Below are 19,947 nucleotides of genomic sequence, written 5' to 3'. Positions count from 1 at the left end.
TGACAATACTGAGTTCCACTGACTACAGTACTGACAATACTGAGTTCCACTGACTACAGTACTGACCATACTGAGTATCACTGACTACAGTACTGACCATACTGAGTATCACTGACTACAGTACTGACAATACTGAGTTCCACTGACTACAGTACTGACAATACTGAGACCCACTGACTACAGTACTGACAATACTGAGTTCCACTGACTACAGTACTGACAATACTGAGACCCACTGACTACAGTACTGACAATACTGAGACCCACTGACTACAGTACTGACAATACTGAGTTCCACTGACTACAGTACTGACAATACTGAGTTCCACTGACTACAGTACTGACAATACTGAGTTCCACTAACTACAGTACTGACAATACTGAGTTCCACTGACTACAGTACTGACAATACTGAGTTCCACTGACTACAGTACTGACAATACTGAGTTCCACTGACTGCAGTACTGACTATACTGAGTTCCACTGACTACAGTACTGACAATACTGAGTTCCACTGACTACAGTACTGACAATACTGAGTTCCACTGACTACAGTACTGACAATACTGAGTTCCACTGACTACAGTACTGACAATACTGAGTTCCACTAACTACAGTACTGACAATACTGAGTTCCACTGACTACAGTACTGACAATACTGAGTTCCACTGACTACAGTACTGACAATACTGAGTTCCACTGACTACAGTACTGACAATACTGAGTTCCACTAACTACAGTACTGACAATACTGAGTTCCACTGACTACAGTACTGACAATACTGAGTTCCACTGACTACAGTACTGACAATACTGAGTTCCACTAACTACAGTACTGACAATACTGAGACCCACTGACTACAGTACTGACAATACTGAGTTCCACTGACTACAGTACTGACAATACTGAGTTCCACTGACTACAGTACTGACAATACTGAGTTCCACTGACTACAGTACTGACTATACTGAGTTCCACTAACTACAGTACTGACAATACTGAGTTCCACTGACTACAGTACTGACAATACTGAGTTCCACTGACTGCAGTACTGACTATACTGAGTTCCACTAACTACAGTACTGACAATACTGAGTTCCACTGACTACAGTACTGACAATACTGAGTTCCACTGACTACAGTACTGACAATACTGAGTTCCACTGACTGCAGTACTGACTATACTGAGTTCCACTAACTACAGTACTGACAATACTGAGTTCCACTGACTACAGTACTGACAATACTGAGTTCCACTGACTACAGTACTGACAATACTGAGTTCCACTGACTACAGTACTGACTATACTGAGTTCCACTGACTACAGTACTGACAATACTGAGTTCCACTGACTACAGTACTGACAATACTGAGTTCCACTGACTGCAGTACTGACAACACTGAGACCCACTGACTACAGTACTGACAATACTGAGTTCCACTGACTACAGTACTGACAATACTGAGTTCCACTAACTACAGTACTGACTATACTGAGTTCCACTGACTACAGTACTGACAATACTGAGTTCCACTGACTACAGTACTGACAACACTGAGTTCCACTGACTACAGTACTGACAATACTGAGTTCCACTGACTACAGTACTGACTATACTGAGTTCCACTGACTACAGTACTGACAATACTGAGTTCCACTGACTACAGTACTGACTATACTGAGTTCCACTGACTACAGTACTGACAATACTGAGTTCCACTGACTACAGTACTGACAATACTGAGTTCCACTGACTACAGTACTGACAATACTGAGTTCCACTGACTACAGTACTGACTATACTGAGTTCCACTGACTACAGTACTGACAATACTGAGTTCCACTAACTACAGTACTGACTATACTGAGTTCCACTGACTACAGTACTGACAATACTGAGTTCCACTGACTACAGTACTGACAATACTGAGTTCCACTGACTACAGTACTGACTATACTGAGTTCCACTGACTACAGTACTGACAATACTGAGTTCCACTGACTACAGTACTGACAATACTGAGTTCCACTGACTACAGTACTGACTATACTGAGTTCCACTGACTACAGTACTGACAATACTGAGACCCACTGACTACAGTACTGTCAATACCGAGTTCCACTGACTACAGTACTGACTATACTGAGTTCCACTGACTACAGTACTGACAATACTGAGTTCCACTGACTACTGAGTTCCACTGACTACAGTACTGACAATACTGAGACCCACTGACTACAGTACTGACAATACTGAGTTCCACTAACTACAGTACTGACAATACTGAGTTCCACTGACTACAGTACTGACAATACTGAGTTCCACTGACTACAGTACTGACAATACTGAGTTCCACTAACTACAGTACTGACAATACTGAGACCCACTGACTACAGTACTGACAATACTGAGTTCCACTGACTACAGTACTGACAATACTGAGTTCCACTGACTACAGTACTGACAATACTGAGTTCCACTGACTACAGTACTGACTATACTGAGTTCCACTAACTACAGTACTGACAATACTGAGTTCCACTGACTACAGTACTGACAATACTGAGTTCCACTGACTGCAGTACTGACTATACTGAGTTCCACTAACTACAGTACTGACAATACTGAGTTCCACTGACTACAGTACTGACAATACTGAGTTCCACTGACTACAGTACTGACAATACTGAGTTCCACTGACTGCAGTACTGACTATACTGAGTTCCACTAACTACAGTACTGACAATACTGAGTTCCACTGACTACAGTACTGACAATACTGAGTTCCACTGACTACAGTACTGACAATACTGAGTTCCACTGACTACAGTACTGACTATACTGAGTTCCACTGACTACAGTACTGACAATACTGAGTTCCACTGACTACAGTACTGACAATACTGAGTTCCACTGACTGCAGTACTGACAACACTGAGACCCACTGACTACAGTACTGACAATACTGAGTTCCACTGACTACAGTACTGACAATACTGAGTTCCACTAACTACAGTACTGACTATACTGAGTTCCACTGACTACAGTACTGACAATACTGAGTTACACTGACTACAGTACTGACAATACTGTGTTCCACTAACTACAGTACTGACAATACTGAGTTCCACTGACTACAGTACTGACAACACTGAGTTCCACTGACTACAGTACTGACAATACTGAGTTCCACTGACTACAGTACTGACTATACTGAGTTCCACTGACTACAGTACTGACAATACTGAGTTCCACTGACTACAGTACTGACTATACTGAGTTCCACTGACTACAGTACTGACAATACTGAGTTCCACTGACTACAGTACTGACAATACTGAGTTCCACTGACTACAGTACTGACAATACTGAGTTCCACTGACTACAGTACTGACTATACTGAGTTCCACTGACTACAGTACTGACAATACTGAGTTCCACTGACTACAGTACTGACTATACTGAGTTCCACTGACTACAGTACTGACAATACTGAGTTCCACTGACTACAGTACTGACAATACTGAGTTCCACTGACTACAGTACTGACTATACTGAGTTCCACTGACTACAGTACTGACAATACTGAGTTCCACTGACTACAGTACTGACAATACTGAGTTCCACTGACTACAGTACTGACTATACTGAGTTCCACTGACTACAGTACTGACAATACTGAGACCCACTGACTACAGTACTGTCAATACCGAGTTCCACTGACTACAGTACTGACTATACTGAGTTCCACTGACTACAGTACTGACAATACTGAGTTCCACTGACTACTGAGTTCCACTGACTACAGTACTGACAATACTGAGTTCCACTAACTACAGTACTGACTATACTGAGTTCCACTGACTACAGTACTGACAATACTGAGTTCCACTGACTGCAGTACTGACAATACTGAGTTCCACTGACTACAGTACTGACAATACTGTGTTCCACTGACTACAGTACTGACAACACTGAGTTCCACTGACTGCAGTACTGACAACACTGAGTTCCACTGACTACAGTACTGACAATACTGAGTTCCACTGACTACAGTACTGACAATACTGAGTTCCACTGACTACAATACTGACATTACAGAGTTCCACTAACTACAATACTGACTATACTGAGTTCCACTGACTACAGTACTGACAATACTGAGTTCCACTGACTACAGTACTGACTATACTGAGTTCCACTGACTACAGTACTGACAATACTGAGTTCCACTGACTACTGAGTTCCACTGACTACAGTACTGACAATACTGAGTTCCACTAACTACAGTACTGACTATACTGAGTTCCACTGACTACAGTACTGACAATACTGAGTTCCACTGACTGCAGTACTGACAATACTGAGTTCCACTGACTACAGTACTGACAATACTGTGTTCCACTGACTACAGTACTGACAACACTGAGTTCCACTGACTGCAGTACTGACAACACTGAGTTCCACTGACTACAGTACTGACAATACTGAGTTCCACTGACTACAGTACTGACAATACTGAGTTCCACTGACTACAATACTGACATTACAGAGTTCCACTGACTACAATACTGACATTACAGAGTTCCACTGACTACAGTACTGACAATACTGAGTTCCACTGACTACAGTACTGACAATACTGAGTTCCACTGACTACAGTACTGACTATACTGAGTTCCACTGACTACAGTACTGACAATACTGAGTTCCACTGACTACAGTACTGACAATACTGAGTTCCACTGACTACAGTACTGACAATACTGAGTTCCACTGACTACAGTACTGACAATACTGAGTTCCACTGACTACAGTACTGACTATACTGAGTTCCACTGACTACAGTACTGACAATACTGAGTTCCACTGACTACAGTACTGACTATACTGAGTTCCACTGACTACAGTACTGACAATACTGAGTTCCACTGACTACAGTACTGACAATACTGAGTTCCACTGACTACAGTACTGACTATACTGAGTTCCACTGACTACAGTACTGACAATACTGAGTTCCACTGACTACAGTACTGACAATACTGAGTTCCACTGACTACAGTACTGACAATACTGAGTTCCACTAACTACAGTACTGACCATACTGAGTTCCACTGACTACAGTACTGAAAATACTGAGTTCCACTGACTACAGTACTGACAATACTGAGTTCCACTAACTACAATACTGACAATACTGAGTTCCACTGACTACAGTACTGACAATACTGAGTTCCACTGACTACAGTACTGACAATACTGAGTTCCACTAACTACAGTACTGACAATACTGAGTTCCACTGACTACAGTACTGACAATACTGAGTTCCACTGACTACAGTACTGACAATACTGAGTTCCACTGACTACAGTACTGACAATACTGAGTTCCACTGACTACAGTACTGACAATACTGAGTTCCACTGACTACAGTACTGACAATACTGAGTTCCACTGACTACAGTACTGACAATACTGAGTTCCACTGACTACAGTACTGACAATACTGAGTTCCACTGACTACAGTACTGACAATACTGAGTTCCACTGACTACAGTACTGACAATACTGAGTTCCACTGACTACAGTACTGACTATACTGAGTTCCACTGACTACAGTACTGACAATACTGAGTTCCACTGACTACAGTACTGACTATACTGAGTTCCACTGACTACAGTACTGACAATACTGAGTTCCACTGACTACAGTACTGACAATACTGAGTTCCACTGACTACAGTACTGACTATACTGAGTTCCACTGACTACAGTACTGACAATACTGAGTTCCACTGACTACAGTACTGACAATACTGAGTTCCACTGACTACAGTACTGACAATACTGAGTTCCACTAACTACAGTACTGACCATACTGAGTTCCACTGACTACAGTACTGAAAATACTGAGTTCCACTGACTACAGTACTGACAATACTGAGTTCCACTGACTACAATACTGACAATACTGAGTTCCACTGACTACAGTACTGACAATACTGAGTTCCACTGACTACAGTACTGACAATACTGAGTTCCACTAACTACAGTACTGACAATACTGAGTTCCACTGACTACAGTACTGACAATACTGAGTTCCACTGACTACAGTACTGACAATACTGAGTTCCACTGACTACAGTACTGACAACACTGAGTTCCACTGACTACAGTACTGACAATACTGAGTTCCACTGACTACAGTACTGACAATACTGAGTTCCACTGACTACAGTACTGACAATACTGAGTTCCACTGACTACAGTACTGACAATACTGAGTTCCACTGACTACAGTACTGACAATACTGAGTTCCACTGACTACAGTACTGACAATACTGAGTTCCACTGACTACAGTACTGACAATACTGAGTTCCACTAACTACAGTACTGACAATACTGAGTTCCACTGACTACAGTACTGACAATACTGAGTTCCACTGACTACAGTACTGACAATACTGAGTTCCACTGACTACAGTACTGACAATACTGAGTTCCACTGACTACAGTACTGACAATACTGAGTTCCACTGACTACAGTACTGACAATACTGAGTTCCACTGACTACAGTACTGACAACACTGAGTTCCACTAACTACAGTACTGACAATACTGAGTTCCACTGACTACAGTACTGACAATACTGAGACCCACTGACTACAGTACTGACAATACTGAGTTCCACTGACTACAGTACTGACAATACTGAGTTCCACTGACTACAGTACTGACAATACTGAGTTCCACTGACTACAGTACTGACAATACTGAGTTCCACTGACTACAGTACTGACAATACTGAGTTCCACTGACTACAGTACTGACAATACTGAGTTCCACTGACTACAGTACTGACAATACTGAGTTCCACTGACTACAGTACTGACAATACTGAGTTCCACTGACCACAGTACTGACAATACTGAGTTCCACTGACTACAGTACTGACAATACTGAGTTCCACTGACTACAGTACTGACAATACTGAGTTCCACTGACTACAGTACTGACAATACTGAGTTCCACTGACTACAGTACTGACAATACTGAGTTCCACTGACTACAGTACTGACAATACTGAGTTCCACTGACTACAATACTGACAATACTGAGTTCCACTGACTACAATACTGACAATACTGAGTTCCACTAACTACAATACTGACAATACTGAGTTCCACTAACTACAGTACTGACTATACTGAGTTCCACTGACTACAATACTGACAATACTGAGAACCACTGACTACAATACTGACAATACTGAGTTCCACTGACTACAATACTGACAATACTGAGTTCCACTAACTACAGTACTGACTATACTGAGTTCCACTGACTACAGTACTGACAATACTGAGACCCACTGACTACAGTACTGACAATACTGAGTTCCACTAACTACAATACTGACAATACTGAGTTCCACTGACTACAGTACTGACAATACTGAGTTCCACTGACTACAGTACTGACAATACTGAGTTCCACTGACTACAGTACTGACAATACTGAGTTCCACTGACTACAGTACTGACTATACTGAGTTCCACTGACTACAGTACTGACAATACTGAGACCCACTGACTACAGTACTGACAATACTGAGACCCACTGACTACAGTACTGACAATACTGAGTTCCACTGACTACAGTACTGACTATACTGAGTTCCACTGACTACAGTACTGACAATACTGAGACCCACTGACTACAGTACTGACAATACTGAGTTCCACTAACTACAATACTGACAATACTGAGTTCCACTGACTACAGTACTGACAATACTGAGTTCCACTGACTACAGTACTGACAATACTGAGTTCCACTGACTACAGTACTGACAATACTGAGTTCCACTGACTACAGTACTGACAATACTGAGTTCCACTGACTACAGTACTGACAATACTGAGTTCCACTGACTACAGTACTGACAATACTGAGTTCCACTAACTACAGTACTGACAATACTGAGTTCCACTGACTACAGTACTGACAATACTGAGTTCCACTGACTACAGTACTGACAATACTGAGTTCCACTGACTACAGTACTGACAATACTGAGTTCCACTGACTACAGTACTGACAATACTGAGTTCCACTGACTACAGTACTGACAATACTGAGTTCCACTAACTACAGTACTGACAATACTGAGTTCCACTGACTACAGTACTGACAATACTGAGACCCACTGACTACAGTACTGACAGTACTGAGTTCCACTAACTACAATACTGACAATACTGAGTTCCACTGACTACAGTACTGACAGTACTGAGTTCCACTAACTACAATACTGACAATACTGAGTTCCACTGACTACAGTACTGACTATACTGAGTTCCACTGACTACAGTACTGACAATACTGAGTTCCACTGACTACAGTACTAACAATACTGAGACCCACTGACTACAGTACTGACTATACTGAGTTCCACTGACTACAGTACTGACAATACTGAGTTCCACTGACTACAGTACTGACAATACTGAGTTCCACTGACTACAGTACTGACAATACTGAGTTCCACTGACTACAGTACTGACTATACTGAGTTCCACTAACTACAGTACTGACAATACTGAGACCCACTGACTACAGTACTGACAATACTGAGTTCCACTGACTACAGTACTGACAACACTGAGTTCCACTGACTACAGTACTGACAATACTGAGTTCCACTGACTACAGTACTGACAACACTGAGTTCCACTGACTACAGTACTGACAATACTGAGTTCCACTGACTACAGTACTGACAATACTGAGACCCACTGACTGCAGTACTGACAATACTGAGTTCCACTGACTACAGTACTGACAATACTGAGACCCACTGACTGCAGTACTGACAATACTGAGTTCCACTAACTACAGTACTGACAATACTGAGTTCCACTGACTACAGTACTGACAATACTGAGTTCCACTGACTACAGTACTGACTATACTGAGTTCCACTGACTACAGTACTGACAATACTGAGTTCCACTGACTACAGTACTGACAATACTGAGTTCCACTGACTACAGTACTGACAATACTGAGTTCCACTGACTACAGTACTGACTATACTGAGTTCCACTGACTACAGTACTGACAATACTGAGTTCCACTGACTACAGTACTGACTATACTGTGTTCCACTGACTACAGTACTGACTATACTGAGTTCCACTGACTACAGTACTGACAATACTGAGTTCCACTGACTACAGTACTGACTATACTGAGTTCCACTAACTACAGTACTGACTATACTGAGTTCCACTGACTACAGTACTGACTATACTGAGTTCCACTGACTACAGTACTGACAATACTGAGACCCACTGACTACAGTACTGACTATACTGAGTTCCACTAACTACAGTACTGACAATACTGAGTTCCACTGACTACAATACTGACTATACTGAGTTCCACTAACTACAGTACTGACAATACTGAGTTCCACTGACTACAATACTGACTATACTGAGTTCCACTGACTACAGTACTGACTATACTGAGTTCCACTGACTACAATACTGACTATACTGAGTTCCACTGACTACAGTACTGACAATACTGAGTTCCACTGACTACAATACTGACTATACTGAGTTCCACTGACTACAGTACTGACAATACTGAGTTCCACTGACTACAATACTGACAATAATGAGTTCCACTGACTACAGTACTGACAATACTGAGTTCCACTAACTACAGTACTGACATTACTGAGTTCCACTGACTACAGTACTGACAATACTGAGTTCCACTGACTACAGTACTGACAATCCTGAGTTCCACTGACTACAATACTGACTATACTGAGTTCCACTGACTACAGTACTGACAATACTGATTCCACTAACTACAGTACTGACAATACTGAGTTCCACTGACTACAGTACTGACAATACCGAGTTCCACTGACTACAGTACTGACAATACTGAGTTCCACTGACTACAGTACTGACAATACCGAGTTCCACTAACTACAGTACTGACAATACTGAGTTCCACTGACTACAATACTGACTATACTGAGTTCCACTGACTACAATACTGACTATACTGAGTTCCACTGACTACAGTACTGACAATACTGAGTTCCACTGACTACAGTACTAACAATACTGAGTTCCACTGACTACAGTACTGACAATACTGAGTTCCACTGACTACAGTACTGACAATACTGAGACCCACTGACTACAGTACTGACAATACTGAGTTCCACTGACTACAGTACTGACTATACTGAGTTCCACTGACTACAGTACTGACAATACTGAGACCCACTGACTACAGTACTGACAATACTGAGTTCCACTAACTACAGTACTGACAATACTGAGTTCCACTGACTACAGTACTGACAATACTGAGTTCCACTGACTACAGTACTGACAATACTGAGTTCCACTGACTACAGTACTGACTATACTGTGTTCCACTGACTACAGTACTGACTATACTGAGTTCCACTGACTACAGTACTGACAATACTGAGTTCCACTGACTACAGTACTGACTATACTGAGTTCCACTAACTACAGTACTGACTATACTGAGTTCCACTGACTACAGTACTGACTATACTGAGTTCCACTGACTACAGTACTGACAATACTGAGACCCACTGACTACAGTACTGACTATACTGAGTTCCACTAACTACAGTACTGACAATACTGAGTTCCACTGACTACAATACTGACTATACTGAGTTCCACTAACTACAGTACTGACAATACTGAGTTCCACTGACTACAATACTGACTATACTGAGTTCCACTGACTACAGTACTGACTATACTGAGTTCCACTGACTACAATACTGACTATACTGAGTTCCACTGACTACAGTACTGACAATACTGAGTTCCACTGACTACAATACTGACTATACTGAGTTCCACTGACTACAGTACTGACAATACTGAGTTCCACTGACTACAATACTGACAATAATGAGTTCCACTGACTACAGTACTGACAATACTGAGTTCCACTAACTACAGTACTGACATTACTGAGTTCCACTGACTACAGTACTGACAATACTGAGTTCCACTGACTACAGTACTGACAATACTGAGTTCCACTGACTACAATACTGACTATACTGAGTTCCACTGACTACAGTACTGACAATACTGAGTTCCACTAACTACAGTACTGACAATACTGAGTTCCACTGACTACAGTACTGACAATACCGAGTTCCACTGACTACAGTACTGACAATACTGAGTTCCACTGACTACAGTACTGACAATACCGAGTTCCACTAACTACAGTACTGACAATACTGAGTTCCACTGACTACAATACTGACTATACTGAGTTCCACTGACTACAATACTGACTATACTGAGTTCCACTGACTACAGTACTGACAATACTGAGTTCCACTGACTACAGTACTAACAATACTGAGTTCCACTGACTACAGTACTGACAATACTGAGTTCCACTGACTACAGTACTGACAATACTGAGACCCACTGACTACAGTACTGACAATACTGAGTTCCACTGACTACAGTACTGACTATACTGAGTTCCACTGACTACAGTACTGACAATACTGAGACCCACTGACTACAGTACTGACAATACTGAGTTCCACTAACTACAGTACTGACAATACTGAGTTCCACTGACTACAGTACTGACAATACTGAGTTCCACTGACTACAGTACTGACAATACTGAGTTCCACTAACTACAGTACTGACAATACTGAGATCCACTGACTACAGTACTGACAATACTGAGTTCCACTGACTACAGTACTGACAACACTGAGTTCCACTGACTACAGTACTGACAATACTGAGTTCCACTGACTACAGTACTGACAATACTGAGTTCCACTGACTACAGTACTGACAATACTGAGTTCCACTGACTACAGTACTGACAATACTGAGTTCCACTAACTACAGTACTGACAATACTGAGACCCACTGACTACAGTACTGACAATACTGAGTTCCACTGACTACAGTACTGACAATACTGAGTTCCACTAACTACAGTACTGACAATACTGAGTTCCACTGACTACCGTACTGACAATACTGAGTTCCACTAACTACAGTACTGACAATACTGAGTTCCACTGACTGCAATACTGACAATACTGAGTTCCACTGACTACAGTACTGACAATACTGAGTTCCACTGACTACAGTACTGACAATACTGAGTTCCACTGACTACAGTACTGACAATACTGAGACCCACTGACCACAGTACTGACAATACTGAGTTCCACTGACTACAGTACTGACAATACTGAGACCCACTGACTACAGTACTGACAATACTGAGTTCCACTGACTACAATACTGACAATACTGAGTTCCACTGACTACAGTACTGACAATACTGAGTTCCACTGACTACAGTACTGACAATACTGTGTTCCACTGACTACAATACTGACAATACTGAGTTCCACTGACTACAATACTGACAATACTGAGTTCCACTAACTACAGTACTGACAATACTGTGTTCCACTGACTACAGTACTGACAATACTGAGTTCCACTAACTACAGTACTGACAACACTGAGTTCCACTGACTACAGTACTGACAATACTGAGTTCCACTGACTACAGTACTGACAATACTGAGTTCCACTGACTACAGTACTGACAATACTGAGACCCACTGACTACAGTACTGACAATACTGAGTTCCACTGACTACAATACTGACAATACTGAGTTCCACTGACTACAGTACTGACAATACTGAGTTCCACTGACTACAGTACTGACAATACTGAGTTCCACTGACTACAATACTGACAATACTGAGTTCCACTGACTACAATACTGACAATACTGAGTTCCACTGACTACAGTACTGACAATACTGAGTTCCACTGACTACAGTACTGACAATACTGAGTTCCACTAACTACAGTACTGACAATACTGAGTTCCACTGACTACAGTACTGACAATACTGAGTTCCACTAACTACAGTACTGACAATACTGAGTTCCACTGACTACAGTACTGACAATACTGAGTTCCACTAACTACAGTACTGACAATACTGAGTTCCACTAACTACAGTACTGACAATACTGAGTTCCACTGACTACAGTACTGACAATACTGAGTTCCACTAACTACAGTACTGACAATACTGAGTTCCACTGACTACAGTACTGACAATACTGAGTTCCACTGACTACAGTACTGACAATACTGAGTTCCACTGACTACAATACTGACAATACTGAGTTCCACTGACTGCAGTACTGACAATACTGAGTTCCACTGACTACAGTACTGACAATACTGAGACCCACTGACTACAGTACTGACAATACTGAGTTCCACTGACTACAGTACTGACAATACTGAGTTCCACTGACTACAGTACTGACAATACTGAGTTCCACTGACTACAGTACTGACAATACTGAGACCCACTGACTACAGTACTGACAATACTGTGTTCCACTGACTACAGTACTGACAATACTGAGTTCCACTGACTACAGTACTGACAACACTGAGTTCCACTGACTACAGTACTGACAATACTGAGACCCACTGACTACAGTACTGACAATACTGAGTTCCACTGACTAGAATACTGACAATACTGAGTTCCACTGACTACAGTACTAACTACAGTACTGACAACACTGAGTTGCACTGACTAGACGGTATAGAATACTTCAGTTGCCAATGTAAATAATCATATTTCCAAAGGTAAGGGGATGTGATGATGTGCATAAAGCAATTCTGTACATAAAATGTATGCACAACGTCCAACCAACAGGTAGATGTTCTTCAGTGCATCATTCACATTGGCCAGTCTACAGAACAAAGGTCAATACAGCACAGGAACATGCCTTTCGGTCCTCTAAGCCTGCACCAACCCTGATACCTGCCTAAACTAAAACTGTATGCACTTACGGAGTCCGTATCCTTCCATTCCCACCCTATTCATATATTTGTCTAGATGTCCCTTAAATGCCACTATCGTACCTGCTCCCACCACCTCCCCAGGCGGTGCGTTCCATATATTTACCACCCTCTTGCCTCGCACATCTGCTCTAAACATTTCCCCCTGCACTTTAAACCTATGTCCCCTAGTACTTGACTTCCCTATGTAAATAAAGAGCATCTTACTATCCACTATGTCCATGCCACTCATAATCTTGTAGACCTCTATCAGGTCGCCTCTCAACCTCCGTCGTTCCAGCGAGAACAGACTGAGTTTATATGATCTCTCCTCACAGCTAATGCCCTCCATAACAGTCACATGGGATCAGAAGAGTGCTGGCAAGTTGGATACAGAACTGGCTTGGGCACAGAAGACAGAGGGCAGCAGTAGAAGGGTGCCCTCCATACCAAGAAACACCCGAGTAAACTGCTTCTGTACCCTCTCCAAAGCATCCACATCCTTCCGGTAGTGCGGTGCGCAGAATTGTACACAATATTCCACATGAGGCCTAACCAAGGTCCTGTACAGCTGCAACATGACTTGCCAATTTTTATATTCAATGCGTCGACCAATGAAGGCCAGCATGCCGTATTCCTTCTTGACCACCTTATCCACATGCGTTGTCAATTTCAGTGATCGGTGGACATGCACGCCCAGATCTCTCTGCCTGTCAGTACTCGCAAGTGTTCTACCATTTACTGATTAATTTCTACATGCATTGGACCTTCCAAAGTGCATTACCTCACACTTGTCAGGATTAAACTCCATCTGCCATTTCTCCGCCCAAGACTCCAACCAGTTTATATCCTCTGACAATCCTCTTCACTATCCGCAACTCCACCAATTTTTATGTTGTCTGCAAACTTATTAATCAGACCAGCTACAGTTTGTTCCAAATTATTTATATACACCATGAACAACAAAGACCCCAGAAATGATCGCTGTGGAACACCGTTAGTCACAGTCTTCCATTCATAAAAGCACCCTTCTACTGCTGCCCTCTGTCTTCTGTGCGCAAGTCAGTTCTGTATCCAACTTGCCACCGCTCTTCTGATCCCACGTGACTTCATCTTTTGTACCAGTCTATCATGAGGTACCTTGTCAAAGGCTTTACTGAAGTCCATGTGTACAACATCTACTGCCTTTTCCTCATCTATCCTCTTTGACCCTTTCTCGAAAAACCTGATCAAATTAGTGAGGCACAATCTCCCCTTCACAAAACCACACTGTCCATCACCAATAAGTGCATTTGTTTCCAAATGTGAGTAAATCCTGTTTCTAAGAATCTTTTCCAATAATTTCCCTGCCATTGTTGTAAGGCGCACCGGCCTATAATTTCCTGGATTATCCCTGCTGCCCTTCTTAAACAATGGAATAACATTGGCTACACTCCAGTCCTCTGGAGCTTCACCTGTCGCCAATGAGGATACAAAGATTACTGCCAAGGCCCCAGCAATTTCCTCCCTTGCCTCCTGCAGTATTCTGGGGTAGATCCCATCAGGCCCTTGGGATTTATCTACTTTAATGCGTTTTAAGATGCCCGACACCTCCTCTTTATTAATGTCAACATGACTCAGAATATCTACACACACTACCCTATACTCCTCATCCACCAAGTCCTTCTCTTTGGTGAGTACTGAGGCAAAGTATTCATTTAGTATCTCTCCCATTTCCTTTGGTTCCATACATAGATTCCCTCCAATATCCTTGAATGCACTAACCCCTTCTCTGGCTACCCTCTTGCTCTTTACATATGTATAAAATGCCGTAGGATTTTCCTTAATCCTGTTTGCCAATGACATTTCATGACCTCTTTTAGCCTTCCTAACTCCTACCTTAAGATCTTTCCTCCTTGTTTTATATTCTTCAAGGGCTTCATCTGTCCAAAGCCTTTTAAAACTTGCGAATGTTTCTTTTTTCTTTTTGACAAGATTCATAATATACCTCATTATTCCCTATACTTTCCACCCTTATCTTTTGTCCTCACAGGTACATGCCGGTCCTGAATTCTAATCAACTGACATTTGAAAACCTCCCACTGTCAGGTGTTGATTTTCCCTCAAACAGCCTCGCCCAATCAACACTCTCCAGATCCTGCCGAATGCTGTTGTATCTAACCTTCCCCAAATTTAACACCCTTCACATGAGGACCACTCTTGTCCTTTTCCATATGCAGCTTAAAACTTGGAATTATGATCACTGTTTCCAAAATGATCTCCTATTGAAACTTCAATCACCTGGTTGGCCTCATTTCCCAGCACCAGGTCTAATATGGCCCCTTCCAGTGTTCGGCTATTTACATATTGTTTCAAGAAACCCTCCTGGATGCTCCTTATAAATTCTGCTTCATCCATGCCTCCAGCAGTAAGTGCGTCCCAGTCAATATAGGGAAAGTTATATTCACCTACCACAACAACCCTATTTTTTTTACATCTTTCCAAGATCTGTCTGCATATATGCTCTTCTATCTCCCACTGGCTGTCAGGAGGTCTGTAGTAAACCTCCAACTTTATGGCAGTACCCTTCCTATTCCTGACCTCCACCCAGATTGCCTTGTTGCCTGAACCCTCCAAATTGTCCTCCCTCAGCACAGCTGTGATATTCTCCTTAACCAATACTGCAACTCCCCCAGCCCTTTTGCATTCCCCTCTATCCTGAGGTCCTAGTTTTTAGTTTATCTCCTAACTTCTTAAATTCAGCAGGTTTTTTACATATTTTGTTGGTGCCTATATGCAGCTGGCTGTTCACCCTCCCCCCTTTAGAATGTCCTTCAGCCGCTCTGAGACATCTAGGCTCCTTGCAACAAGGTGGCAACATACTTTCCTGGAGCCTCGTTTGCGTCCGCAGAAACACCCGTCCAGTCCCCTTACAATCGAATCCCTTCTCACTATAGCTCTACCACTCTTTATCCTGCGCTCCTGTGCAGCAGAGCCAGCAATGGTGCCATGAAACTAGCTACTGCTGCCTTCCCCTGTTGAGCCATCTCCCTCAACAGTATCCAAAACGGTATTCCTGTTCTGGAGGGAGATAACCGCAGGGGACCCCAGCACTACCTTCCTACTCTTCCTCTGTCTGGCGGTCACCCATTTTCTATCTCCCACAGTATTCTTTATCTGCAGTGACCAACTCGCTAAACATGCTATCCAAGACTCCCTCAGCATCGCGGATGCTCCAAACTGAGTTCATCTTCAGCTCCAGATCCGTCAAGCGATCTAACAGGAGCTGCAGCTGGACACACATCTTGCACGTGAAGGAGCCAGAGACAGTGGATGTGTCCCTGAACTCCCAAATCGCACAAGAGGAGCATGACACGGATCTGGGATCTCCTGCCATGTCTAAACTATTGAGTTAACTTACAACAACAACTACAATGCCAAGAGAAATGAAAGAAAAAACCACTTAACAGCCAAACACTTACCTGCTGGTCGAGGAGACTGAGTCTGGCTTGCTACCCTCTTGTAAGTGTGACAATAAAAAAAAATCACAAAACAAAACTCTTACCTTACAAAATGTAGCTCAGAATCTACTCCGGTGAGCCGAGGATTGAAAGGGGAATGAAAGGACACAAGTCAACTGATTTATAAAGAACCACTTATCTTCTCAGACTGCACTCCGGATTTCTCCTGTTCAGCTCTGCTCCCGATATGAAGGGCTTGTCACCTGTCAGCAGGGCAAGGCCACTCACTGGAAGTTTGAGTGTAACAAATCAAGGGTTAAAAAGCACCACCTCCGACCAAGCCTCGAATTCCCACCTAGCTTCAAATTCACATCTCCAAAACTCACTCACCCTCTGGATCAGTCACAACAGGCATCTGTGATTCTGTGAAGTGTTGTCCTAATATGCCCTTTAAGTTACTGTTTATTTAAAACTGCAAAGGTACATAAATATATACTTGAAATTCACAAATGTATTTCGGTAGAAGCCACAGTAACCTTATAGTTTTCACCCAGCAATATGAAGATGTTGCATTTTTCAATTTCAACAAAATGCAGGTTGTATAGCTGTGCCATTGACCCACTCTGATTATTTCAGTTTCATTGTCAGACATGGAGACAGAAGCCAATGATAAAGAGTGAAGATTAAAGAAGCAAATACTCAAATCTCACTTTATTGAAATTCCACCTCTATTGTGAAAAGTATCCTCCCGCTAATGGAATACTATTTCACCTGGCTTTTTAACTCCCTGCATGGGGAAAGCAACTGTGCAAATGGCTTCTCTAAAGGACACAAAAGAATTTAAACCGATTTCTGAATATAATTATTGACATGGAAATTCACATTTCTAAATATCACGAAGCTGCAACTCTTTATTCTTTTTTGAAAAATCATGTTTCAAAATCTTTAACTGAATTTCTAGAATTTGAAATGAGACAGAGCGTATTGAATTAAAATGTGAGGACAGCGTCCCTGGGGGAGGAGAGGAAGGCAAATGCGAACTGCCAAAAGGGAGGGTGAAGAGAGACATTTTACCTTTCAGCAGACATCCAAAGCCCATCTCCTGCTGATATCACAGCAGACAAGGGACAAGTAGGCAAAGGTCTGTTCCATTGCCACTCACCTGGAGGATGTGGGCGAGGACCCTCCCATAAGGCATTGACGGGGTCCCACGCTCCAGTCAATTGATAGACACAACACCTTTAACTTTGAATCAAATCGCTTATTAAGGGCACGGCTTCTTATAATGGTCATTCCTGCACGTTATCACTTCAGAAGTCTCTTTGTCTCGACATTTTATACAGATCTCGCTTATGCTTCCAGTCATATACTCATTGATCAATAGAAGTCGTTTCTGGTCACGAATGCTTAAAGAGTTGTGACTCACTCAGGGGTCGTATTTCTTCTCAGGAGTACGACTCACAGGGGTCTGTGTTCAATCACTGTCTGTCCATTGCATAGCAACAGCCATTGTCCAATCAGCTCCTGTGCTCAGTCCCTGGCTACACATCCTGTTCCTCACTGTAGACACCTCCCCCCTCCCGTCCACGCCTTGTTTATGTTGCTTATCGTGATACTGAGTTAGCCTTTTTAACCATCAGGCTTTGCTGGTGTGCGCATACCCATCAGTCTACAGGGGCAACATCCCTAAAGCTAGGCCCAGAAAAACTCTCTGGGGTCCAAGAGGAGATTTAAGTAGACGCTGGGAGACCAACTAATGGAGTTCACCAGCAGTAGCTGGAGCTCCCCAGTTGTGTTCGTGCCCAAGCCAGATGGTTCCAAGTGTTTTGCATCGAATACCAGGAAGCTGACTTTAAGCTCTGATGCTAATTCTTACAATAAGAATTAGGAAGTAAGTCTTGACTTCTTCAACTCCAACTTGACTATGTCCAGTAATCATTTCTCCAGCAACAAATTAATGGCACCTGTATCCTCTTTATATATTGGTGCACAGTCTATTGAATAATAAGTGCAATCTATTGAACAACTAAAACCCCAATTCCAATTTAACTTTAGCGAACTTAACTCTTTCTGAACAGCCGACTCCTAACCAATGCCCTGCCTGAAAGATTGCATGGATAAGATAGGTAGTTGTAGTGGAGGACCACTGGCATATTCCCTTGATTGTCTGCGTGAAGGAAATCTCCGCCTCTGTAACTCCGGATGTGTCATAACAATGTTGAGTCATGCAATTTGGATTCCAAAGTGCCTCAGCAACCTTTCAGAGGCTAATGAACTAGGCGGTGGTGGGCCTATCCATTTACGTAGCATACCTAGGTGACCGGCGATTGTACAACAACACATGGGAAACTCGCTTAGAGCAACTGGAAGCCGTCTTCCCAAAAGTGTAGTCATCTGGCCAAGCGGTCAATCGTACAAAGAGCGAAAGTAAAAGCAAAATACTTTGGATGCTGGAAATCTGAAATAAAAACATCAAATGCCGGACAAACACAGCAGGTCCGGCAGCATAACTGGAGAGAGAAACACAGTTAATAT

This window comes from Scyliorhinus canicula, chromosome 2 (assembly GCF_902713615.1).
Source record: "Scyliorhinus canicula chromosome 2, sScyCan1.1, whole genome shotgun sequence".
Taxonomy (NCBI): Eukaryota; Metazoa; Chordata; class Chondrichthyes; order Carcharhiniformes; family Scyliorhinidae; genus Scyliorhinus; species Scyliorhinus canicula.
This window is presented reverse-complemented; position numbering follows the sequence as displayed.